Source organism: Myotis myotis, unplaced genomic scaffold (assembly GCF_014108235.1).
Source record: "Myotis myotis isolate mMyoMyo1 unplaced genomic scaffold, mMyoMyo1.p scaffold_m19_p_3, whole genome shotgun sequence".
In the NCBI taxonomy this organism is placed as follows: domain Eukaryota; kingdom Metazoa; phylum Chordata; class Mammalia; order Chiroptera; family Vespertilionidae; genus Myotis; species Myotis myotis.
In genome coordinates, this window is record NW_023416335.1 from 82,792,819 (window position 1) to 82,820,491 (window position 27,673).

At 37.1% G+C, this 27,673-nt stretch overlaps 1 protein-coding gene across 2 annotated transcripts in view; it reads right to left on the minus strand.

The window, feature by feature from the left end:
• ENOX1 (ecto-NOX disulfide-thiol exchanger 1) overlaps positions 1–27,673 on the minus strand; it is a 626,117-nt gene that overhangs the window by 529,791 nt on the left and 68,653 nt on the right. For both annotated transcript variants that reach the window (XM_036300802.1, XM_036300801.1), the window contains exon 2: positions 27,413–27,531. The gene's annotated coding sequence lies outside the window, so the exon portion shown is untranslated. The remainder of the gene's footprint in view (positions 1–27,412; positions 27,532–27,673) is intronic.

Below are 27,673 nucleotides of genomic sequence, written 5' to 3' on the forward strand. Positions count from 1 at the left end.
GTTCTGAAAAGTAGTTTAACAGTAAGTATCAAAAATTATGACCCAGAGTTTTCACCACAATTTACCTGGAGAACATACTAAAAGTCCATCAAGAGGGAGTTGCTTAATACTATATATTATAGTAACTCTTTATACTGTAACATCAGCTAGCCATCAAAATCAAAGCTATATGCATATTTACTTACATAGAAAGCTACACATATTACAGTACAGAAGTTTTTAAAATTGGGTTAAAGACAATACATAACAATGTCCTATGTTAAAATGTTTGTTAATATACCCAGAAAAAATGAAAAGAACAATCACACACTTGGAAGAATATTCACCAAAACATAAATAAATCATTATCTCCTGAAGGTGGGAATATGAATTCCCTCTTCAGACCTTCTTTTCCTCTTCATATTCTTTCATGTTATCTGACTTTTCTTAACCAGGAGCATGTATACTTTTATAATTAAAATATTACCAACAACTTAACTATTCCCATTGTTTAAAAAGAATGAATTAAATGGTCAGAGGAGACAAAAGCATGCTCATATGAATGGATTGAGAGAGCGGGATCCCATGTCTAAAAGAGCCGACATTTTAACTAAATTGTACCAACCAAAAACAAGAAACACTCATTAAGTGCATTCTCCACAAGTTTTCCAAACAGTTAACAAAATACCACAGGACCACTTAAACTACTGCCTGAAAAATTAACACTATAAATTTATTTTTTTGAATCTTTCTCATACACAAGACAGTAAGTAATGTAGCTATTCTGATTCTTGTGAGCATAAAATAAGGATGAACTATTCAGTTTTATAATATTGGAGGTAGAGCGAATTTCCTCCCCGCCTTTCCCTGTCTGCCTGTTTTTAGTCAGGAGAAGAAAAAGTTGGAGACCGTTCAGGTGTAAGGATAAAGCCAAGAATAGGTTACCAGGACGTGCTGCAAGTCTATACATATGTTACATATGTTTCTTTTTTCATCTTTTTGTCTATGATTAGCTAATTGTAGTTCTCCCAAAAACAGATGGCGATCAGAATAAGGTTAGAAAAATACCACAAACAAAACGTCAACTAAGTTTTAAATTCAACAGATTTTATTACCCAATATCAGTTTAAGTCCATCATTTTAAAAATGGGCTTTTCAACCATAAGAACTAGGGGAAAGCTAGGACCTAGTGACTGGTCTTTCTGTAAACAAAAGAAGTAGAAGTTATTGATAGTGACCTTTTAATGTTTACCTTAGAGCTGGCTAATCAGATGTAAATTGTCACCCCATGGATATGCTTAATCAACTTTATTCCCTTTGCTAATTGAGAAATAGAGCTGTTAATGTCAAGAAACATTTGAAAAATGCACCAAGCTTGCTCAACAGAGCAAGTTCTTTATAAAAGTCAGAGTTTCCATATGGTAAAATCATGGAAATTAGGCTTGGAGGGGGAAAAAAAAACACTAAGAAAGACTAATTTGTTATTGAGCTAGTCTGTGCTGGAACAAAATCAGTCTTAGCACCAAACCTGGATTTTTTTTTTTTTTTTTTTACCACTTCTTATATTCAAAAATAACTCCTTCAGCTCTTACAAAAATCATTCCATCACATTACTCCAACGCGCCTCTCCTGCTGGGTTTATGCTTTTCTAGCTGCAGTGGCTCTACTAAAAGTCACTTTGCCAGGACACTCATTTACCTACAGAACTGATTCCCACAAGCCAGCCTTCCCCTTTCTTTAACTCTCCACAGGTCTTCTCTGAGCTGCCTTTAAATCTGACCGCGCTCAGGGAAATGAGTTTCACTTCCACTGTGCAAACAGGGGACAATATACGCCCTTGAGTGATGCTTCAGGATTGTCTCCATCTTTGTAACACCAGGAGAAAGAAGTATGCATAATTTCAATGTATTGTTGATGCAGAAACAAATATGGTTAAAGCAGCAGCTAACCGCTAAGGACTACCCTACCTTCTCCTGTTCCAAGGTTAAGTCCCACCTCCACCCTTATTCATTGGCTCCCTTGTTTTATGAAACACAAGTGTTCTCCCTCCTCCTTAAAACAATCTTCATTAATGACCATTCTCTCTCTTGCAACAGCTTGAGTAAAATCCTCTCCTGAATTGTACATGCATGTTGTCTTTCACGAGATGTTTTTAAGAAATAAGTCTCCCCGAAGCATAGGCCCCAACCACTCTTCTCTCATAGAGATGAGCAACTACCACTGTTTCCAGTGAGGATGGAAAACACAGGCACCGAGTGAGAAGAACCCGGGAACAAACAGCGCACAAGTCTACCACACCCTCCAAAGAACCAGAGGCAGACAACAGGGGGGGCTTCATCCTGAGCGTCCAGACTTCACACTAATTCAGTAACTGAGCCTCGCAGAGTGATATGTACACAAAGCACGTCTGATCTGAGATGCATGATCTTCTGAGAAGGAAACAAAATCAATGGAATAAGTATGGGTTTAGAAGAACAGATCCTTACCCCATCCCCACAGCACAGTGCACACTACAGGGTCCTCAGTAGGGCTAGTTAACCTCTCTGAGACTTGATTTCCTCATCTATAAAAGTCCCTTAACTAGCTTAACCACCTTGGTTCAAGGAAACATTCAAACCCTTTCTCCTTTTAATTCTTCAGTCTTTTGTTTTTATTATTTTTATTTTTTAATTTTTTTTGTAAGAGAAAATATATTGGGTAAATTATAGAAGTAGAAAAAGTAATTCCTAGAAGAAATGGGCTTAAGGAATAAGTTCTAGAGTAAGGCCCTTGGCGGCTGGGAGTGAGAAAGCTAATGGTTATTTGGCTGGGGGAGGGGGAAGGTTGGAGGGGGTTAGAATTTTTTTATTTTTAGTAACAACTTTATTGACATTTAAGTCACATATCATAAAACTTTTCCTTTTTGGAGTGCACAATTCAGTGAATTTTACTTATTAACAGAGTTGTACAACTATTACACTAATTCCAGAAATTTTCATCATCCCCAAAGGAAACCCATACCCATTAGAAGTCACTCTCCACCCCTGCCATCACAATGCATGGCAGCCACTGATTTTTACTTTCTGTTCCTATGCACTTGCCTATTGTAGACATTTCAGACTAAGTGAGTCAGTAAGTGGCTGGCTTCTTTCATTTAGCATAAGGTCTTCGAGGTTCATCCTTGTAGCTTGTATCAGAACTCCATTCCTTTTTAGAGCCAAATAATATTGCATTGCATGAATATACCACTTTTTGTTTATCCACTCATAAGTTGGCAGTCATTTGGGGGTTTCCATTTTTAGCATAATATAGACTAATGCTGTTCAGAACATTTGTGTACAGGTATTTCTGTGAACATGTATGTTCAGTCTCCTGGTTATATACTTAAGGGAATTATTAGTTCATATGGTACCTCTATATTTAAACTATTGAGACGCTCCCAAACTGTTTTCCAAATTGGTTGCACCAGTTCTTTACTTTTTTACTTCTTTTGGTTGTGTGGGCTTAGCTGGGAAAATAACTGGGGTGACTATAAAGACATTTTCTGCGGAATGGAAATTTTTATCCATTATAGTGGACACAAACACAAGGTAGTTGAGGTGATTTGGGGACCACAGAACGTGGTGCTACTCAGCACTCAGAAACGTGTCCTCTCACTCTCTGCACTGCTCAGGAAAGGCTCAGAAACCAAATGCAATGAGCCTGCAGGTGCTTGGCTACACCAGAACCAGGGCTGAGGAGGAAAGGATAAAGCCATAAAGAACACCCACATCTGGCAGGGCAAAGAAGGAAGAGGGAGAAAAGGGATACAGCAGAGAAACATTCAAACAACTCTGTGCATCAGCAGAGAATGAGGATGAAGCAGGCCAGGGAAATTAGAGGAGAGGACTCAGAAGAAAATGGGGGAGGGGGGGTCCACTGGGGAACCTTTTGATCTCACTGGTTTTCACTCTCACAAATGATGCTTCCTTAGCCCATTTTACAAAGCTCCCTTCTTTGTTTGTGCCAACCAATATATAAGAGTGGCAACACTTACACAAATACCATTTGGTAACTTTGGTAAACATGTTCAATCTTGACCTAGAAGCTATCTTCAGAGCAAGGAAAGATCAACAATATGAAATTGGAAAGGTAGGCCTCCAGCAGCCCTCCTAGAGTAGCCAGCAAAATATCAGAAATTCTGCAGCATGTCAAGTCACAACATAAATAACAAAATGTAAAACTCAGCAGTTAGAAAATAGACAGAGTATTACATAAAATTTAAACAATTAAACTATACTATAAAGAGGCATCTTTTAAAAATTTAAATTATTACAACTTTAATACAAATAAAAAACTCACAAAAATGAATAGCTGTTTCTCCCCCCCCATCATATTTTATTGAAGCTAAAAATAAAACAGAAATCATCTTAACACCAAGATCAAAAATAGAAAATTTCAATCAACACTGCACTTTTCAAAAAATTATAACAGGCTGAAAATGGCAAGTAGCACATGTCAAGTCTTCTGCACACTTCACTAAAGATATATTTATTCAAAACAAAATGCCTCCCAGTGATCCTGCTCTGGAAGGAACATGAGTCATATATGCCAAGACACTCTCCTCACAGTTTTAACCTTTTAGGTAAAATTCATAGCTTCCAGTCCATACGCTAGTAAAGGAGCCTGTGAAAAACAACTTCACAGTTTTAAAAAGCATGAATTGCTTTGGCACTTTGATGCCTGATACCCAACATTTTGGATATAGAAGCAAAGAACTCATCCCAGTTCATTATTGCCTTATAATGTGTGAAGCAATTGCATGACTCATTCTAGAACCAGTACAGAGACTGGGACAAATTCCACAAACCTTGTAAAGGAAAAAACAAACAAACAAAACAAAACAGGGGATAATAAATCAGCATGGTGGCTCAGGCCCTCTATGTAATATCTCATGGAAAAGTTTGGTGGCCTCTAACATCACTGGGGAAACAACTTAGAAATGAACTGATGAGAGAATGCCTACAACGAAATGATCAACAAGCCAAACAAACCACTTCATGTTTACATGGTGGCTTCTGAAGATTGATTCACAGTTCTGGTTAGGGACTCTGCAAAGAAACACACACTCCCATGCTAGGGGAGAGCAGCAAAGAGATTTGTTCTCTCCATCTCAGGTGAAGAAAGTGCCCCAGAACAACAACAGCAACTGCTAGAGGGGTATCATGCCCCAGAGCATTCTTAGAGTTACTCCTTTCCAGAATACTAAGGAATTTTTTGGCTTTTTGAATGAGCTGAAAACCAGATTTGAAAGATAATAAGCTATTTCTATAGGTAAAAAGAATATTAGAGATTATTTACTTTTCTATAATTACTCTGGCACATAGGAAGACTGGCTTCCAAATGCTACTCGTTTTGCATACAGGGTTTTCAATAATAAAGAAAAATTAGTTTATATTTTGAATATTTAGGGGTTTGTACTATATATTTTTGCTAAAGAGTGAACACTGGTTAATGCCTGTGCAGTGAATAATAATTACCAAAACCATTAATTGTTCCTAAGTCTGTACTTCTTTCCCCAAAACAATAATTTGTTTTTAAAAAGCATCTTGATTTTATTACAGCCAATGGTAAATGATAATATCTATACTAATAAAAGGGTAACATGCTAATTAAACCGGATAGACCAGACATCTTCCAGACATCCTTCCAGACATCCTTCCAGACAAAGCTGTGGCGGCTGCAAGGGCCAAGGGCCAGCAGCGCAGGAGAGGCAGCAGTGCGGAAGAGATGGCGACATGGGCTGGTCCAGCACTGTGGCCCCTTACACAGAGGGAGCAGGAGAGGGGGCTGCGTGGTCCTGGTTCCAGTGCTGCCCCTTCTGCAGAGGCAGCCACAGAGGCAGCTGCATGAGCCGGGTCCCAGGGCCATGCCTCCGCAGAGGCTGGTCGGAGTGCGACCTGCTGTGCCTCAACCTCCCAGGGCCCCTCCCCCAGCTGGCCTGGCCCCAGCCCCCTGAGGGCTCCCAGACTATGAGAGGGGGCAGGCTGGGCTGAGGGAACCCCCCCCTCCCTGGCCCCAGTGCATAAATTTTCATGCACCAGGCCTCTAGTATTTTTATAATCACAAATGAGTTTGTGTTTCATAAGTCTTGGATTTTAAACAAGGAAGCAAAGCAGTCAACATCTCATCCATTAAGGGCAGAAACTAAACCTCCTTTTGAGTTTTCAAAAATCTTCAGAAAGAGATAAATGCACTTTCAAATTGCACTTTAATATATTACAGGATAGTTTCTTAGTTTTCAAGATTATGTGTGTGATGACTTTAGCTGGAACAAAGTACATTACTGCGAAGGCTCTCATAGCATGCTTGGCTTTTAAGTTCTAGTTCATCCTTCCCCCTCCCCCTGCTTTTTAGATGAGGAACTTAGATTAAGTGACAATGTTGGCACACTTTTTAAAACTTTTTATTTTGAAATAATTACCAACTCACAGAAAATTACAAAAATATCACTGAGAGTTCTGTACACTGTTAGCCTAGCTTCCTGCAAATGATAACATCTTACATATCTATGGCACAGCATCAAATCCAGAAAACAACATTGGTACAATACTCCTACAGATTACAGGCTTCATTCAGATTTTACCACCTTTAACATGCACTTGTGTGTGTGTGTGTGTGTGTGTGTGTGTGTGTGTAGTTCCATGCAATTTTCTCCCCTATGTAGATTCATGTCACTACCATTACATTCAAGATACAGAATTCTATCCCCACCAAGGAACTCTCTTATACTATCCCATCTCTATCCCCCGACCACCTCTAATGTGTTCTCCATCTCTAATTCTGTCATTTAAAGAATGTTATATAACTAGATTCATACACCATGTAACCTCCTGAGATTGGCTTTTTTCCCCCACTCAGCATAATGCCCTTTAGGTACATCAAAACATTATAGTATGCATAATTTGTTTGAACCATTTTTATTGCTCTAAAAATTGCTATTATTTTCATTATTGTACAAACGAATTTGGGGTACAAAAATATAATGTTGGATTTTAAAGGATTGACAAGACTCCTCTCAAGTTCCAAGAAAAATCAAAAGGCTAATGAAGCAGGCAGATAGAGATAAAGACATACCAGTGCTTTACTATTCAATCCAATTGGAGAACATGGCTTCATATCTGCTGCCAAAATGTTGGCTAACATTCTCCTGAAGGATTAAACCTATCCACTGACATAGTTAAAAAAACAAACAAACAACAACAACAAAAAACTACTGATGGGTAGATCTCAAAGTCCAAGGCATGCCAAGTTTCTATTCCCTAACTTATCCCTCAGGGAACTTCAAACCCAGCAGAGGAATGAGTGAGGAGACACACTGAAATGGTACTGTTCTGTCCATAATCTTCCTTCCTCAAATGTATAAATTTCTTCTCCACTATGGAATAATTGTTCCACCCAACAACTTGACTTTTTTCTCTCATCCCATTCAGTTTCTTCATGCTTATCCCCTTCTTTTACAGGTACCCAGAAATGTGTGTATCCCCCCTGAGTAAAGGAACTTATCAGGACCATAAATCCAGGCAGCTACAAATGGTATTCTGAGCTACCTCCTTAAGGCTTCTCTGGGAATGTTACATATCTATCTCTTCCTTTTGTCAAAAGGCCCAGGGATGAGCCTATTCTAAACTGAGTTCTACAGAATACCCAACATTATTTTTCGGTAGTAGATTTTTACTCAGGAGTTGAGGCATTCAAAGCAAAATATATAATAAATAGGTGATATGTTAGGAGTTAAGAAAGCTTACCTTAAATTCTTAATAAAAACTTGTATTGTCTCCCCATAATATGGGCTCACAAAGAAAGCACTAGCTATAACAAAATAAACCATGTCTACCAATTCCTTCAGAAACTGTTTATTAGCCTCTCACTTCTACTTTTTAAAAAATAACCCTGTATCTAATGGAATTACATTTATTTTAAAATAACTATATATTCAATTGATGGCAAATTGGAAACTAGACACTGGATGTTGTATCTACTCCATAGCCTCAAACCTGAAGACAATAGCTTTGATGACAAAGAACTGAAATTCTAAAATACCAAAATGACAGGGATGGCAAAGACACCAAAGACAGGTATACTATTGTACTTTTCTTGAAAGGGAGGATTATGAGTAACAAATTGAGATATTCATAGAGAAAGATTAGAAATAAGAGTATATTTTAATAAGTTAGGGAGAATCACCTAAAGAATATAAATAGAATAAATATATATTTTTTAAAATTATATATTCAAAGGAAATTTTAAAAGAAAAAAGAATAAACAAAAAATACCCAGTAAATATGAAATATAAGGCAGCAGAAACAAGTCCTGATATAACAGTACTTAACATCATTATAAATAGTTTAAACTCACCGATCAAGACCTTCACAGGGGTACTGACTTCTAATAATGCTAGGGAAGCTTTTATCAGATTAACCCTCCTGCTGAAAATAAGTACAAACTTAACACAAAATATACAAACAGCTATTTGAAGTCATTGAAGAGAAAGCAAACAAAGGAGAAGTGACCTTTGAAAGAAAGAAACCACACTGGATAAGATCTAGTGTTATACATCTTTTCCCTTGGGGCAGTAGAGATGGAATTCAAGCAGAAATCCATATTCTTATTGGTCTGAGGAGTCACTGGACAGTCTGGGGCTGCCAGAGCACTGTGAAAAGTGGCCCGGGTCGGGGTCCAAGAAAGAATAAATCCATAGACTAGAAACACAAAACCTACAACCTACACATAAATCCTTGGCTGATTACTTAAATTGTGCATGCATGCATGCATGGGGCAAGACTCCAAAGAGCACAGGAGACAACTAACCAATGGAAGCCTGAATGAACCAAATGTAGATTTTCAGCAGCTGCTCATCTCAGAAGAAACAAAATTTGCAATTCAAGTCCTGCCTACTTAGGTGGAGCTTGGAAAACAATTTGAGCTTTCTAGTAACACCACTGAAGACCCAAAACTTAGAAGAAAAAAACTATGTTGAAAGATATATATATCACATGATCTCACTCATTTGTGGAATATAATAAACAACATAAAATGATGAACAAAAATAGACCCAGAGACAGAGAAGCATCGATCAGATTGTCAAGCCTCAGAGGGAACGTAGGGGAGGGTGGGGGTAAGGGGAGAGATCAACCAAAGGACTTGTATGCATGCATATAAGCCTATCCAATGGACACCAGGGGAGTGAGGGCATGAGTAGGAGGATGGGGGCGGGGGGGGCAATGGGGGGGTAAGGACACATATGTAATACCTTAATCAATAAAGAAATTTAAAAACAGAAAGACTATTTCTCATGGGACTAAAGGCAAAACTAAAGTAGACTTAACCTAATGAAGCCTAATTCCAAGCCTCTACAAGTTTAATGTGATCATTATGTAACACACCTGGCTGCTACAACACCATACAGAAGTAGTCAAAGGAAATTAACAATCTGGAATATCTACCACATATCATCCCTGATATTAGCATGCAATAAAAATTCACTAGATAGGAAAATAAATTTAAAAATGTGATACACAGTCAAGGATATTCAATCAATAGAAGCAACTTTTAATATTGGCATTAGCAAACAAAAACTTTAGAATACCATAATGAACATGGTATTTGGGTCTAAAGCATCAATTTTCAACCTTTTTCATCTCAAGGCACATATAAAATAATTACTAAAATTCTACAGCAGACCAAAAAAAAATATGTATGCTTGCCGATCTGACAAAAAATAGATATAATTTTGATTCATTCACACTAGACAGCTATTGTACTGGCTGTTGTCATTTTTTTTTTATTTGACAATCTAAGGGAAAAAGAGGTCAGTGCTCCTGACTAGTCAGGTATTGCATGTTTTAAAAAATTCTTGTGGCACACCAGTGTGCTATAGCACATGGTTTAAAACTCACTGGTCTAAAGGATGACTATAGGGGAACTTCAGGAAAGATAGAAACAGTATAAACAGGACAACTGGAAATCCTAAAATAAAAAACACAGTATCTGAATTGAAATATTTACTGGATGTGCCTGGGTGTGGCTCAGTGGTTCAGTGTCAACATATAAACCAGGAGGCCACGGTTCGATTCCCGGTCAGGGCACATGCCCGGGTTGTGGGCTCGACCCCTAGTAGGGGGCATGTAGAAGGCAGACAATCAATGATTCTCTCTCAACTTTGACGTTTCTATCTTTCCTCTCCCTTCCTCTCTGAAATCAATAAAAGTATATTTTTAAAAAAATTAATGGATGTGATTAACAGCAGGCTGGCCACAAGAAAGAATCAATAAGCTTGAAGTGAGGCCAACAAAAATAATCCAAACTAAAGCATAGAAATCAGAAATAAATATACAAATAAGTGTATTATTACAGAGGCTCAGTAACTGAGGGATATTAAAAAGTAGTCTGACATACTTGTGATTGGAAACCTCAGAGGAGAGAAGAGACAAATTGGAAAAGAAAACTGTTTTCAGAAAACATACTGTCCGAAAATTTTACAAATAAAAAAACAACAATGACAAATCCAGTATAAATAAAAAGAAAACCACAGCTTGGGAAATCAGTCACACTCCAAAAGCAAATATAAAAAAATAAAAAATAGTCTATACACACACACACACCCTGGGAGGTGGGGGTGGTAGGGGAGAAAATAAGAATGATAACAGATCTACTATTAGAAACAATGAAGGCCAGAGATAATGAAATGACATATTTAGATAGCTGAAAGAAAAGCACAACTAAAATTCTATATTTGGCAAAATAGCATTCAATATCTTTCATTTCAAATGCAAAAATAAAATAAAGATTTTCAGAGAAGCAAAAGCCATTTACAGCAGGTCTGCACAACAAAGAAAGATTAAGGGAAATATTTTAGCTGAAGTGAAATGGTGCTGAGATCAATTCAAATGTTGGATATTGGACATTGAGATCTACAGGAAAAAATGAAAGATTGAAATAATTACCATACGGATAAACATAAAATACTACTTCTTTATTTCAATTTTAAGTCAGCTCACTAATACAAAAGCAGTAATAATATATTCTGAGTTTGATAACATATAAAGAAGAAAAATATGATACATCAATAGCACCATGGCTAAGAGAAATAAAAACGGACATATATTCTTGTAAGGTTCCTCCATTTCATATTCAGTTTCATAACATTAACTGAAGGTAGTTTACAATGAAATAAAATTAACTATTGTGATCTCTAGAGCAACTATTAAAAATAATACAAAATTTAAATTTAAAAAGTTATATAAAATGGATATTTAAATATTCAACTTAAAAAAATAAAATATTCAATTAACTTAAAAAGCACAAGAAAGGAGAAACAACAAAACAAAAACAGAGGTGACAAATAGGAACCAAATATCAAGATTGCATAAATATAAGTATCAATAGTTACATTAAATATACATAGACCAAATCAACAAATTACAAGGCATAGATTGTTAAACTAGATAAGAAAGCAAACAACTACATGCTCTATAAAAATGCTTTAGATATAAAGACACAGATTTTTAAAAAGAAAAATATATTATGTAATATGATACATCAGAAAGTTGAGTTGGCTATATAAATATCAAACAAAGTATACTTCAAACCACTGGATATAATCAGAAAAACTGAGTTATTTCACAATAATAAAGGGGTATCATTTAGAAGGCCATTTTATTACTAAAGAAAATTTTAACATACACAAAGCAAAAAATTGACAGAAATTAGGAGAAAAATTAAAATATTCACACATGTAGACAGAAATTATTAACATTTCTCTCTCTCAAAGTGTGATAAAGAAAATAAAAAAGACAGATAAATAAGATTTGAACAATAATATTAACCAAATTTAACTTGAAATATATGTAGAATACTAAACAATGCAGAATGCACGTAATATGTACATTGTTGCAAATTCTTTGAAGAATATTCAATAGGACAGACAACATATTGGAAGATAAAATAATTCTCAATAATTTTAAAATATCATGTAAAATATGTTATCTCTATGAAATATGTCCTCAAAGAATTTACATTAGAAATCAATAATAAACCTGGCCAGTGTTGCTCAATGCTTGAGTGTCCACCCAGGAACCAAGAGGTCCCCAGTTCCATTACTAGTCAGGGCACATGTCCGGGTTTCAGGCTTCATCCCCAGCAGGGGGCATGCAGGAGGCAGCCAATCAATGTTTATCTCTCCTTGTTTACATCTCTTTATCCCCCTCCCTTCCTCTCTCTCTAATAAACAATAAAAACATATTTCTTAAAAAAGAAATCCATAATAAAAGATCTAGAAATTCCAACCCAATTATTTGGAAATTCAGCTACTCACTTCTAAATATCCATGAATCCAAGGAAGAAATCATAAGAAAAATTATAAAATATTTAGAACACATAAATATAAAAATTTTGTGAAATTAACCAACGAGTGCTTAGCGGAAAACTTACAGTTTTAAATGAAGCTTATATCTTGTATAATAAAAGCCTAACATACAAATTGTCCCCTTGACCAGGAGTTTGACCTGGAATTCGACTGGGAGTTCGACTGGGGGGTGTGGCCAGCCGGCCAACCGCCCACGGCCCCTCCCCTTGATCGTCCCCCCACCACAATCGTCTCCCCCCCCCCCCCCCCGCTACCCCAATCAGGGCAGGCTGGCTGGACCCCACCCATGCATAAATTCGTGCATCGGACCTCTAGTTAAAAGAATAAGAATTGTTTAAAACCAAAACCTATTCTGCCAAGTTATAAAGCTAAGGAGAACGCAATTTTAAAAGTAACTAACAGGCTGGCAATCTCCCTAGAAACTAGAAAAGCTGGCAGATACATTCCTTATCTTCTCCCTCTAGCCAGCTCCCAGTTGCTTCTATCTCCCTAGAAGGAGCCTGTTTGCAAGTGTCATACCTCAACTTTTGCAGATGCTGCCCTAGGGAAAGAATCCAAATCACCTGGCTCTGATGGTGGAACTGGCTTCATAAGTCCCACAGGACTGTTCTGTAGTTTGTAACAGCACAGGACACCATCTTCCAGTGCTATGTATTAGGGTGCAATGCAGAGACAGCAGGCAAAAACACCAATTTCCTAGTTTGTCCCTGGAAGGAGCTTAACTGCATACTTTCCCAGATGCTGACTGAGGACCCAGTTTCCATGAGCCTGCATCTAGGTGCTGAGTATGGTCCTCCCCGTGGGAAACTTACAGGTCTTGGGCACCCTCAACTGCTGAGAGCAACTGAGACCAAAGAAGGCAGCTTGTACAACCACAAAGGTTTAACAGACAGCCAGGAGCTCAGCCCAGGCTGATTGACTGGGTTCACCTCCCATATGAAACCACTCTATATTGGGCTATATCAGGTGAAGAAAGAATCTGTGAACTCAAAGACAGAGCAGTAAAATCATCCAAACAGAGAAACAAAAACAAACCAAAAAAATTAAAATAACTGAAGATAGTTTGAGGGTCTTATCGGATACCATCATACAGATCAATATATACCCACCAAGGCCACTCTACCTGGCAAAATCATCTTTTAGAATTGAAGGAGAGATAAAGAGTTTTCCAAACAAACAAAAGCTGAAGGAATTCAGCGCCACCAGATATGCTTTATAAGAAATGTTAAATGGAGTTCTTGAAGCTGAAATGAAAAAATGCTAGTTAGTAAAACATATGAAAATATAAAACTCACTGGTAAAAGTAAATATATAGTTCAATTCAGAATACCCTAATGCTGTAATGATAGCAGATAAATCATATATAACTTTAGCATAAATATTAAAGCACATATGTATTGAAAATAACTATAATAATTTGTCCATGGATACACAAGGTAAAAAGATATAAATTATAATATCAAAAACAAAATATGGGAAGGGTGAAAAAAAGGTAGAGTATATTTATATGAATTTGAAGTTAAGTTCTTATCAGCTTAACATAGAATAAATAAAATGTGTTTTTTGGAAGCCTCATGGTAAGGACAAAGCAAAAACTTATAGTAGATACAAATAATAATAATAATAACAACAACAACAACAACAGAAGAAACTAAGCCGGAAGTTACTAAAGGAAAGGATATAACAAAGAACAGAGCAGAAATAAATGAAACAAAGACCAAGTGTCATTGAAACTAGGAGGTGTTTTTTGTTTTTGTTTTCAAAAGGTAACAAAATAGACAAAAATTTAGCTAGACTCTCCAAGAAAAAAGAGAAGGGACTCAAATAAATGAAATAAAAAATGAAAGAGGAGACATTACAACTGATACCACACAAATAAAAGAAATAAGAGACTGCTATGTACAATGATATGGCAACAACTTGTACAACCTAGAAGAAATGGATAAATTCCTAGAAACATACAATCTAATCAGACTGAATCATGAAGAAACAGAAAATCTAAACAGACCAATTACTATTAGGGACTGAATCAAGTAATTAAAAAAATTACCAACAGCCCTGACTGGTTTGGCTCAGTGGATAGAGCGTTGGCCTGCGGACTGAAGGGTCCCAGGTTCGATTCTGGTCAAGGGTATTAAAAAAAAAAAAAAAATTACCAACAAACAAAAGTCCAGGACTGAATGGCTTCACTGGTGAATTCTACCAAAAATTAAAAGAATTAATTCCAAATCTGTCTTAATCCCTTAGAAGGGAATACTTCCAAACTCATTTAATGAGGCCAGCACTACCCTCATACTAAAGCTAGACTAGGAAACTATAAGAAAAGAAAAGATAGGGCAATATCTCTGATGAGCATAGATGCAAAAATCCTCAAAAAATATTAGCAAGCCAAATTCAACAGTACATTTAAATGATTACATACCATGGTCAAGTGGTATTTTTTCCAGGGATGCAAGGATGATTCAATATCCACAAAACAATCAATGTGATTCACCACATTAACAAAATTAAGAATAAAAAACATAATCATCTTATTACATGCAATAAAGCATTTGACAAAATTCAATATCCCTTCATGATAAAAACTCTCAACAAACTTGGTATAGAGGAAAAATATCTCAACATAATATAGTCCATACATGATGGCCCCACAGCTACCATTATACTCAATGGTTAAAAGCTGAAAGTTTTTCCATTAAGATCAGAAACAAGACAGGATGCCTACTCTGGCCACTTCTATTCAACATAGTAATGGAAGTCCCAGCCTGAGCAATTAGGCAAGAGAAAGAAATAAAAGGCACCCTAATCCTTAGAAAGACAGAAGTAAAATAGTCTCTATTTATACAGTAGATAATATATTATACATAGAAAATCCTAAAGACCCCACCAAAAATCTGATAGAACTAATAAATGAATTCAGTAAAGTTGTAGGATACAAAATCAATATACAAAATCAGATGCATTTCTATACACCAACAACAAACTATCAGAAAGAAATGAAGGAAAAATCCCATTTACAATAGTATCAAAATTCAAAAAAAAAATACTTAGGAATAAATTTAATCAAGAAGATGAAAGATCTATACACTGAAAATTGTAAAACATTTATGAAAGAAATTGAAGATAACACAAAGAAATTGAAGATAACACAAATAAATAGAAAGATATTCTGTGCTCATGGATTAGAAGAATTAATATTGTTAAAATGTCTATACTACTCAAAGCATTTGACGGGTTCATTGTAATCCCTATCAAAATTCCAATGGCATTTTTCACAGAGTAAATTTTTTTTAAAAAAAGCTAAAATGTGAATGATACATGAAAAGGTACTCACTCAACATCACAGGAAAATACAAATCACAACCACATAAGCTATCACCTCCCAATAAGGCTATTATCAAGAAGAAAAAATATTACAAATGCTGGCAAATATATGGAGAAAAGAGATCCCTTGTACACTGTTTCTTAGTATTTCCTCTGTAAGTAACCATGTAGTCTGGAAAATAGAAACAGTTTACTTCTCTCTTTCACACACACACACACACACACACACACACACACACACACACACACACGACTGGACCTCAAAAATCCATTTAGTAAGGCAAGATGATAGAAAGTCACTACATAAAAATCAACTTTATTTCTATATACCAACAATGAAAATCTGGAAAAGAAATTTGAAATGCCATTTGTAATAGCGTCACAAAATATTAAATACTCAGGAACAAATGTAATGAAAGATATACAAGGCCTCTATCCTAAAATCAACAAAATATTAGAGAATAAAATAAAGAAAACATAAATAGATATATTTCATGTTCATAAAACTGGAAGTTCCAATAATATTACACTGTCATCTGCCCCTGAGTTCATCTATAGATTCAATGCACCCCAACCAAAATCGCAGCAGGATTTTTGTGGCAATTGAGAGCTGATTCTAAAACTTACACAGAAATATAATGGGCTTGTAGTCATCAAAATAATCTTTAAAAAGAAGAACAAAGTTGAAGGATTTATCAAACCTGACTTTAAAAATTACAAAAATGCTACAGTGATGAATATGAGGTGCTGATATAAGGACTAATAAATCAGTGAAATGGAATAAAGAATTGAGGTATATGTGGGGACATATATGACCAATTAATATCCAATGAAGTTACAAAAATAATTCAACAAAGTAGAAACTATAAATATGTAATAATTAATGAGCCTCAAAATATATAGAAAAAGTAATCTAAGGTATTTTATAGTCCTAAACATAAAACTAAAATTGTAATGCTGCTCTGTGAAAATATAAGAAAATACCTTTATGTCCCTAGGATGGCAAAGATCTTTCTGCACACAAACTCACTAAGGGGAAATTTGATATACGGAACTCATCAAAATTAAAACTTCAGCTCTTCAAAACACATCTCTTAGAAAACTGAAAAGACAAGCTATATATAGGAAGAAAACATTGAAAATATACTGCAGTGAAGGCCTGGGGGGTGGCGGTAGGGGGGCGGTGGGTACAGGGTGGAAGAGATCAATGGGAGAAAAAAGTGGGACATCTGTAATATCTGTAATATTTTCAACAATAAAGATAAAATTTTTTAAAAAGAAAACACACATACCTGACAAAGGACTTATATCTAAAACATATTAACATATTTTAAAATTCTGTGATTCAATTAAAAAAGAAATAGACAACACAATAAAAATAGACAAAAGAATTAAATAGAACCTTCACATAAGAAGATACAAATGATCAAATAACACATGGAAAGATGTTCAATTAGACATCATTAATTGACTAAGAAATGTAAATTAAAACCGCAAGACCTAATTATCAGAAGAATGGTAACTAAGAAAGCCTGAGAACATGGTACAACTAGAACTCTCAGACATCACTGATGGAAACATTAAAAAAACAAAAACATAAAACATCACTGATGGCAATTTTTTATATACCTATCCATGACTCAGCAATTCCATTCCCAGTATTTACACACACCACCCCTCCACCCCCAAAGAAGGCATTGTACACACATTTTTGTACCAGCTGTATTTATAATAGACAATCAAACCTAAAAATCTCATCAATAGGCTGATAGATACATACAGTATGGTACCCTAGCTGGTTTGGCTCAGTGGATAGAGCATCAGCCTGCAGAAAGAAAGGTCCAAGGTTCGATTGTCAAGGGCACATGCCCGGGTTGCAGGCTCAATCCCCAATAGGGGGTGTCCAGGAGATGGTTGATCAATGATTCTCTCTCATCATTGATGTTTCTATCTCTCTCTCCCTCTCCCTTCCTCTCCGAAATCAATAAAAATATACTAAAAAAAAAAAAAAAAAATACTGTATGGTATATCCATGCAACAAAATACTACAAAGCAATAAGAGAAATGAACTGTTGATACAAACAAAACTTTGGAGAAATCTCAAAAATGTCATACTGGCGGATCTCCGGATCGGATCTCCGAGGCAGGTCAGCGCCCAGTCCTGGATCCGCCGCCTGCGTTTTCAGTGGGAGCTCCAGGGCCAAGGAGGATGCTGGCTCTTGCAGCCCCAATCCTACTGCCCGCACCCCAGGTCCCTTCGCCCCTCACCACTGCCAGAGCAGGCCCCCTGCATGTCCTTGTCAGGAATGTTACTCTTAAGAAACAACCATGCCTTGCCGGTGTGGCTCAGTGGTTGAGCATTGACCTATGAACCAGGAGGTCACGGTTCCCTTCACCGTCAGGGCACATGCCTGGGTTGTGGGCTCCATCCCCAGTGGGGCGTGCAGGAGGCAGCCGATCAAAGATGCTTTCTCGAGAGAGAACCAAGATGGCGGCATAGGTTAACGCCGGAGTTTGCTGCTTTGAACAACTACTTCAAAAGTGAAACCAAAAAACGGAAGGGACATCACCCAGAACCACAGGAACGCTGGCTGAGTGGAAGTCCTACAACTAGGAGGAAAGAGAAACGCATACGGACAATCAGAGGAGGCGCAGTGCTGAAGTCAAATTCTGAGGTGCGGAGTGCGCGGAGCAGGCTGGCGGCGGAGGGCGCGGTTGGCGTTTTCAATCGGGAGGGAGTCGCAGACTCTGAGCTCCAGATCCGGGCGAGTCTCTAGGGACCCAGACTCAAACGGGAGAAGCGGGACTGTCTGGCTTCGGTCAGAGCGAGTGCAGCTTTCTCTCCGAGCTTTGCAGCGGGTGCTGGGACTCAGAGAGGCAGAGCTCCTGGGGACAGGACTGAGAGCCGCCATAACTGCTCTCTCCGGCCCACCCTGTTGATCCTGTGCGACCCGCCCCGCCCAAGCCCTGCACACAGGCTTTTGCCGGATAGCCTCAGGCAAAGGCTAGATTAGCACCTCCCTAGAGGACAGAAGTTCTCTCACTGCTGACACAGCTGATTCTCATAGCCACTTGGCCTGGAGGTCAAACCCTCCCTGGAATTAGCTACAACAATCAAGAGTTAACTATAAGACTTCGAACAAAGACCACTAGGGGGTGCACCAAGGAAGCATAACAAAATGCGGAGACAAAGAAACAGGACAAAATTGTCAATGGAAGATATTGAGTTCAGAACCACACTTTTAAGGTCTCTCAAGAACTGTTTAGAAGCCGCCGATAAACTTAATGAGATCTACAAGAAAACTAATAAGACCCTCGATCTTATATTGGGGAACCAACTAGAAATTAAGCATACACGGACTGAAATAACGAATATTATACAGACTCCCGACAGCAGACCAGAGGAGCGCAAGAATCAAGTCAATGATTTGAAATGCGAGGAAGCAAAAAACACCCAACCGGAAAAGCAAAATGAAAAAAGAATCCAAAAATGCGAGGATAGTGTAAGGAGCCTCTGGGACAGCTTCAAGCGTACCAACATCAGAATTATAGGGGTGCCAGAAGATGAGAGAGAGCAAGATATTGAAAACCTATTTGAAGAAATAATGACAGAAAACTTCCCCCACCTGGTGAAAGAAATGGACTTACAGGTCCAAGAAGCACGGAGAACCCCAAACAAAAGGAATCCAAAGAGGACCACACCAAGACACATCATCATTAAAATGCCAAGAGCAAAAGATAAAGAGAGAATCTTAAAAACAGCAAGAGAAAGAAACTCAGTTACCTACAAGGGAATACCCATACGACTGTCAGCTGATTTCTCAACAGAAACTTTGCAGGCCAGAAGGGAGTGGCAAGAAATATTCAAAGTGATGAATACCAAGAACCTACAACCAAGATTACTTTATCCAGCAAAGCTATCATTCAGAACTGAAGGTCAGATAAAGAGCTTCACAGATAAGGAAAAGCTAAAGGAGTTCATCACCACCAAACCAGGATTATATGAAATGCTGAAAGGTATCCTTTAAGAAGAGGAAGAGGAAGTAAAAGATAAAGATACAAATTATGAACAACAAATATGCATCTATCAACAAGTGAATCTAAGAATCAAGTGAATAAATAATCTGATGAACAGAATGAACTGTTGATTATAATAGAATCAGGGACATAGAAAGGGAATGGACTGACTATTCTTGGGGGGGAAAGGGGTGTGGGAGATGCGGGAAGAGACTGGACAAAAATCGTGCACCTATGGATGAGGACAGTGGGTGGGGAGTGAGGGCGGAGGGTGGGGCGGGAACTGGGAGGAGGGGCGTTATGGGGGGGAAAAAAAAGAGGAACAAATGTAATAATCTGAACAATAAAGATTTAATTAAAAAAAAATTAAAAAAAAAAAAAAAAAAAATAAAATTGAAAGAAATGCATCAAGGAAAAAAAAAAAAAAAAAAAAAAAGATGCTTTCTCATCACTGAGGTTTTTATCTCTCTCTTCCTCTCCTTTCCTCTCTGAAACCAATTTAAAAATATGTTTTTAAAAAGAAGAAAATGCCGAAACCGGTTTGGCTCGGTGGATAGAGCGTCGGCCTGCAGACTGAAAGGTCCCAGGTTCGATTCTGGTCAAGGGCATGTACCTGGGTTGCGGGCACATCCCCAGTAGGAGATGTGCAGGAGGCAGCTGATCGATGTTTCTCTCTCATCGATGTTTCTAACTCTCTATCTCTCTCCCTTCCTCTCTGTAAAAAAGCAATAAAATATATTTTTAAAAAAATAAAAAGAAGAAAGAAACAATCACAAGAAAAAAAAAAAATGTCATACTGTGTAAAAGAAACCAGACATAAGAGTATATAATTTAATTCATATTAAATTCTATAATAGGTGAAACTAAGATACACTGATAGACACTGGAAAAGTGATTGTATCTGCACTTCAGAGAAGTGGTGTGAAGTGACTGGAAAAAGGCATAAGGACTCATTTTGGCATCAAAACTTTCTATACTTTGATTGGTGTGAGAGTTACATATATATATATTTGGTACTTAATATCTCTGCCATTTATATGTCAATTATAACATCCTGACCAAAAACAAAAAACAAAAAAATAAAAAACACACACACAAATATTCCCCATATGACTTTAAAAAGCAAGTAATATCTTGTTTGTAAAAATCATAATTTTAAAAAAGGTATATAAAATTATAGAAACAAAAGGTAAAAAATATATATATAATATAAATTAAAAGAAAGCTATTATAGCTATCTCAATATCTGACAAAATATAGAATTCCAGGAAAAAATCATAAGGCACAAAATAATTACACGTTATTAAAAGGAATAGTAGATTGAGAATATAAGTCCATCATGTACATAAATGCACCTAACAAGATTCCCTTAGAATATACAAAATAGTAGTTGGAAAAATATAAAGAGAATGAGTAAATCTAAAATCATGATTGTAACATTAACACACACTTTCAGAAACTGATGGATCAAGCAGGAAATAAGGCAACTATATTCAAGCAAAACTATAGAATAGCATAACACAATGTATAAACTGAAACTAATAGATTTAGATGTCTCTACATGAAAATAGAGAAATGTGCATTAAAACATTCTCCAATTTTTATTTTGAATAGGTCACAAGAAATAATAAGTCCTGCCCTAGCTGGTTTGGCTCAGTGGATAGAGCGTCAGACTGTGGACTAAAGGTTCCCGGGTTCAGTTCCAGTCAAGGGCACATGTCCGGGATGCAGGCTCAATCCCCAGTAGGGGCATGCAGGAGGCAGCTGGTCAATGATTCTCTCTCATCATTGATGTTTCCATCTCTCTCTCCCTCTCCCTTCCTCTCTGAAATAAAAAATATATGCAAAATAATAATGATAACAATAATAAGTCCCATAAGGTCAGTATCATACAGAAAATGTTCTATGACCATAACATGTAATAAACACAAACTGATAACAAGAGAAAGCTAAAAGCAAACAAAAATATATGTCTGGAAAATAAATAACAAACCATGTAACAACCATGAAAAAAAAGAAAATTTTAAGGGAAATCTAATTTTAAATATGTTTTTAAGTAAATAAGAAATACTAAAAGCAAACAAGTTAAACATTCAATACAAGAATCTGGAAATAAAACCAAGTACACAAAAAGGAAATAAATAAGAATGATGAGTGTAAAGTAACAATGTAAAAAAAAAAAACATTTATAAAGGGGAGATGGAGAAGGGAGGGGGAGGAGGAGAGAAGGATGAAAAAAGAGAAGGGAGGAAGAGAGAGGAGGAGTGAAGGAAGAAGATTACAAAGGCTGTTTTTTAAAGATTCCAAGTTAAACATATCTCAGACAAATCTGAATAAGTTTTTGTAAAGTTGCAGATTAACATCAACAACAAAAAGAAAGGGGTTGGAGTGGGCAAAATTGGTGAAGGGGTTCGAAAGGTACAAATTCCCAGTTATAAAATAAGTAAGTCATGGAGATATACTACTAGGTTACCATAATTAAAACTAATATATTGTATATTTGAAAGTTGATAAAAGAGTAAATTAAATATTAAATATTTAATGTTAAATCATTATGTTGTATGCCTGAAACTAACACAATCTTATATGTCAATTATAACTCAATTAGATAGATTAAAAACAGAAATAACTACAAATAAACAATCTAAATGAGGAAAGATTTATCAAAGATTCTTGAAAATATTGCTAGGAAATGTCAAAATTACTTAAGATAAAATAGAAACCTGAATTTAAAATCAAGCATAAAAAATAAAATTTTGTAATAATAATAATTTAAAAAATCTCTTCCACAACAAAAAGTTCAAGGCCAGATCATTTTGCCAGTGACCTCTACTTCCAATAAACAGAAAATTCCTACCTTATATAAGTTTTTAAAGTACACTAAAAGGAAAAGAGGAAAAGCTGCCTAACATATAGACTGAGAACAATATCTTAATTATAAAACATGATTAAGACAATGCAAGAAAATAGATGCAGCTATTTTAAAGCAAACATTAACCAAACAAATCTAACAGAGTATCCTATATAATAAAACCCTAATATGCAAATTTACTAAACAATGGAACGACTGGTCGCTATGACGTGCACTGACCACCAGGAGGCAGACGCTCAATGCAGGAGCTGTCTCCTGGTGGTCAGTCCGCTCCCACAGGGGGAGCCGCTCAGCCAGAAGCCAGGCTCATGGCTGGTGAGCACAGTGGTGGTGGCGGGAGCCTCTCCTGCCTCTGCGGCAGCGCTAAGAAGTGGGCCTAAGCCAGCAAGCAGACATCCCCTGAGGGGTCCTGGAGTGCAAGAGGGCACAGGCTGGGCTGAGAGCCCCTCTTCCTTCTCCCCCCCCAGTGCATGAACGTTATGCTCCGAGCCTCTAGTAAAAATAATAATGGGGGAGAAGGAGGAAGTAGAGGAAAGGGAGAAGTCATGATCAGATCCTGGTATCCAGGCACATCCTATGTCTGGAAAATAAATATCCTGGTAATTCAAGCATAATTTGACATAAGAAAATCTATTAAAGTAATCCACTACATTAATAGATTAAATGGTAAAATCAAATGATTAGCTCAATAAATGAAGAAATAACATTTGAAAGAGTGTAACAGTTAAAAATTGCTGACTACTAAGAATGAGGCTAACTTTTTTACAAGATAAACATTATGTACCAAAATCTATACCAAGCACCATAACTGAAAAACTGTAGACATCTATTACTACCTCCTACTTCAGGCCAAGACTATGAACAAAAATAAATAAATCAGAGGCATAATGATTGAAGGAGAAGAGAAAAAACTGATTAGCAGAAAGTGTAATTATCAACATAGAAAAATTAACGCAATCAATAGATAAATAGAAAATCTGACCATCAATATAAAAATAAACAAAACCAACAGATAAGAATTAATAGAATCAATGCATAAATATGTTAAAAACAGAAAAACAGAAGAAATTTGAGCAAGATTATTAAATTCAAGATCAGCTTACACAAATCCACAACACTGTTCTAAAAACCAAAAAAATATATAAAATAAAATAACAGCTACAATAAAACAAAAGTATATTTTAAATTAATTTCAGAATATACAAGACCTCTATGGAGAACTTTAAAACTATGTCAAAACCAGCTATAATCGATATATGAATTCATGGGGAAATATTTCATGCATAGGAAAAAATTATTGTTAGTTGCTGATTTCTTTTTCCTACCACTCCTCTTCTCCACCTCTCCCTGAAGGCTCAGGGTCCAATTCCAAGCTAATCTCAATGTAAAACAATTAGCGTTTAACTTCATACTGGTCACTGTTCCATGAAAGTTTGCAGCTAGTCACTCTTCCTGGATCACCAAGATTCCTAAGGCTCTTATATTGCCTGTTAAAAATCAGATGCTCTTCAGAGGTGATAACTGGGTAACTTATATTTTCCACAGAGATATAGTGCTCCATACCTACCCACAGTTACACAGAGAAGCACACACATCAATCAGCACTTACATGTTCAGGGTTATGTATGGGTTTTAGTTTCTACGATTCTGTCTTGCTCTAGCCTGCCGCTCTGCCTGGGAGCTGGAGCTGTTCAATGCACTGAATCAACATTCAAGTTCCCCTTGAATCCTCCCCAACCCAATGGTCATAATACAGTGGCTGGGAAGCTGTGAGATAAGGAGATCACAGATAAAGGAGAGGAAACTACTAGTACGCACCAAGTCCTACGGCACTAATAGAAAAGACACCTGATTTAAGCCCTCTCCTCAGCATAAGGAATCCAAAGCTGCAACCATGGAAGGACCAAGTGCAGCTTACCAAATATGGACAGCCTGGAAACATGAAATGGAGCAGCCAGGACTCTTAGAGACCAGTCAGAATCCTAAGGGCTTTCCACAACCTTTGCCATGGACCTAGTGGGCCATACCACCTCACAACCCTTAGCCAATCCAAATGAATAACTCTCCTGCCCAATTCTGACCTCTTGTTTCAGGCTTCTAGAGAAGGTCTCATAAATCATTTGCTATCTCTAAGACATGATAAGGGCAACATATTTAAATTCACTGAAGTTTTCACATATACTAGTAAAGAAAAAAACCTACAGCATGTTCACCTAATCCTCTCTTCAAGCAGACATATTTGAAAAAAATTCAAGATTCTGATCTCTAACTGTAATTCTAAAAGCAAACCAGAGAAATAATAGTGTTTCATTTGGGGGGAATTGTCTAAAGATTATATAAATTACTTACATTATTATTGAAGAATCTTATATATAAATCTGATGATTCTCTCAGGACTATGTTTGCAGATTTATAGATCCTATGCACTATAAATTAGAATAAGAAAACAAGGATCTTATTCCATCATTTTCATGCAACAGAGAGTAAATGTTCTTATAAAACTATCATGTTCTCTTTTCTCAGGCCACCGTGGGCTGCAGCTGCTCTCTGAACCTAATCCCCCATGCTTTTGCACAAGTTTTTTCTCATGTAGAAACCTTTTTCATACCTCTCTTTTTAAAACTAAGATATAATTGACATATAACATTATACAGTTGACCCTTGAACGGTGTTCTAAATATTAGCCAATCATTTATGCTGAAAATGACATGGAAGAAAGGGAAAGAGAATGTAACCCCTGGTTTGTTTTCCATTCAGTTTTCCTTAGCTATCTGTAAGCCAAAGGCAGAGAGTATTGGATAGAATATGCGCATGTCAAGAAGTGAAATAAAAACAACTGAGGTAGTTTGGTGCAGTGTTTCCACTGTTTTGGTAAGAATAGAATACATATGAACTGTGTAATTTCAGTGATTCTACATACAAACTTAATGATGGTGGTAGATATTGTCTCTTGGTGTATCCTAAATGCTGAACACAATGAGAAGGCACTTCACATATCTTATTAAATCATAAAAACAAATCCATGAGGTGGGCAATATTCCTCTAATTGCTCTTATTCTTACTCTAAGGCAGGGGTCCTCAAACTTTTTAAACAGGGGGCCAGTTCACTGTCCCTCAGACCATTGGAGGGCTGGACTATAGTTTAAAAAAAACTATGAACAAATTCCTATGCACACTGCACATATCTTATTTTGAAGTAAAAAAACAAAACGGGAACAAATACAATATTTGTATTTGCATGTGGCCCGCAGGCCGTAGTTTGAGGACCCCTGCTCTAAGGGGTAAAGAAGAAAGGTTAAGTAATTTATTCAAGACTTGAGGTCCAGTGCACGAATTCATGCACGTGTGGGGTCCCTTTGGGTGGCCTGCAGGGATCGGGCCAAAACCTGCAGTCTAACACCTCCTTCAGCTCCTACCTGCTGCTCCCACTCATCCTGGCCCCACTGTGCCTGCTGCGGGCTCACACCCAATCAGTCCTGATCGGGAGAGGCTTGTGCTGCCTCAGCAGCTCTTGCCAGCCATGAGCCCTTCGTCTGGTGCCCTCCCTAGGGGAGGGGCCTGCAGGATCGGGCTGAAACCGGCTCTCTAATGTCCCCCAAGGGGTCCCAGATTGCAAGAGGCACAGGCCAGGTTGAGGGGCCCCATCAGTGCATGATCAGGCCAGGGACGGTCCACATGAGAGCTCCAGAGCATGTTTGGCCCATCTCACTCAGTCGTGATCAGCCAGACCCCAGTAGCAAGCTAAACTATTGGTCAGAGCATCTGCCCCCTGGTGGTCAGTGCGCATCATAGTGAGTGGTTGAGCAGGCTTAGCGTATCATTAGCATATTATGCTTAGATTGGCTGCTCTGCTGTTCAGTCTATTTGCATATTTCCCTTTTATTATATAAGATTACAAAGTTACTACGTTACGAAGCCAGCCATCTTCCACTGAATTCTCTTTAAACCCTGAGATTCCAAAATATAGGTTAACATTTACCCACATGCTAAATGCAAAAAGAATGACTGCAAATCCCATATCTGAACGTGAAATACTCTCACCATGTTACCCTTCAGTTCCACACAAAGTGACACTATCCATCTGAATCTCCATGAGAAAACCTAAAAGATACACTAAACCTATTAAAGAGAATTATGTAATTATAAAGTAGGGCTTTTAACCATGAAGGAGCCAAAAGAGGTTTTCTTCCAGGAACATCAGCATAGGTATTGAGTTTACAGCCTTCTCAAAACTGCCCCACCCCTTGAAGAAACATTCTAGGTCCCGCAGCTCCATCACTCTGCAGAGACCCTAAATGGAGCCCTTAGCTCAACCTTGGCAGAGGGAGTGAGAGCCTGCACCTGTCACACCACAGCTCTGTCCCATTTTAAGACATGTTTTGTAGGTTTTTATACTTCAACATCTTGAAAATCACTCTAGGGAAGCCACATTTGGCACTTGGAAGTCTAGCAGGTGTGAAATTACTTCTTGGCGGGGCACTTTTTTTTTCTAACTTATCTCCTACCACTTAAGCCCAGAACCAGTATCTATAAAAGCAAAGCTGGGATCCTCATTCAAATGTTTCCCCTTCCCATAATCACTCAGGAGCCATGTAAGTGTTCTGTATTCCACCTGTTAGGATTGTTTTGAAATGACATCACCACAAATTTCAACTAAAAATTAAAAATTGGAACACAGCTGACTCTATCTGTTATTTCTAAAAGCACTTTAGAGTCTTAGTCTTCTTATATTCATTTCAACCAGGTAAAAAGCACTCTGTGAGTACAAATGTATTTTTAACGCACGTTTATAAAAAGGAAAGCCCAAGACAAAATGAGTCATTGAAGATACTCACAACTAGAAGGGAATTGATATCACAGCTATAAATGGGATCCAAGACTCTTTTTGGCTACGTGGGGCTCTCTTTCAAATTGGTGGTGGCACTTTACACATCTATACAATTGCCTGAGGAAACTAAAAAGACAAGAAAGAAAGAAAAAGAGAGAAAAATTAATTAATTAATTAATATGTGAAAGAAAGAATTGTACAAAACCCTCCAACTACAAGTAGGAAAAATAGTAAATTAGACTCCTGAACATTTCATTAGGATAAAAAT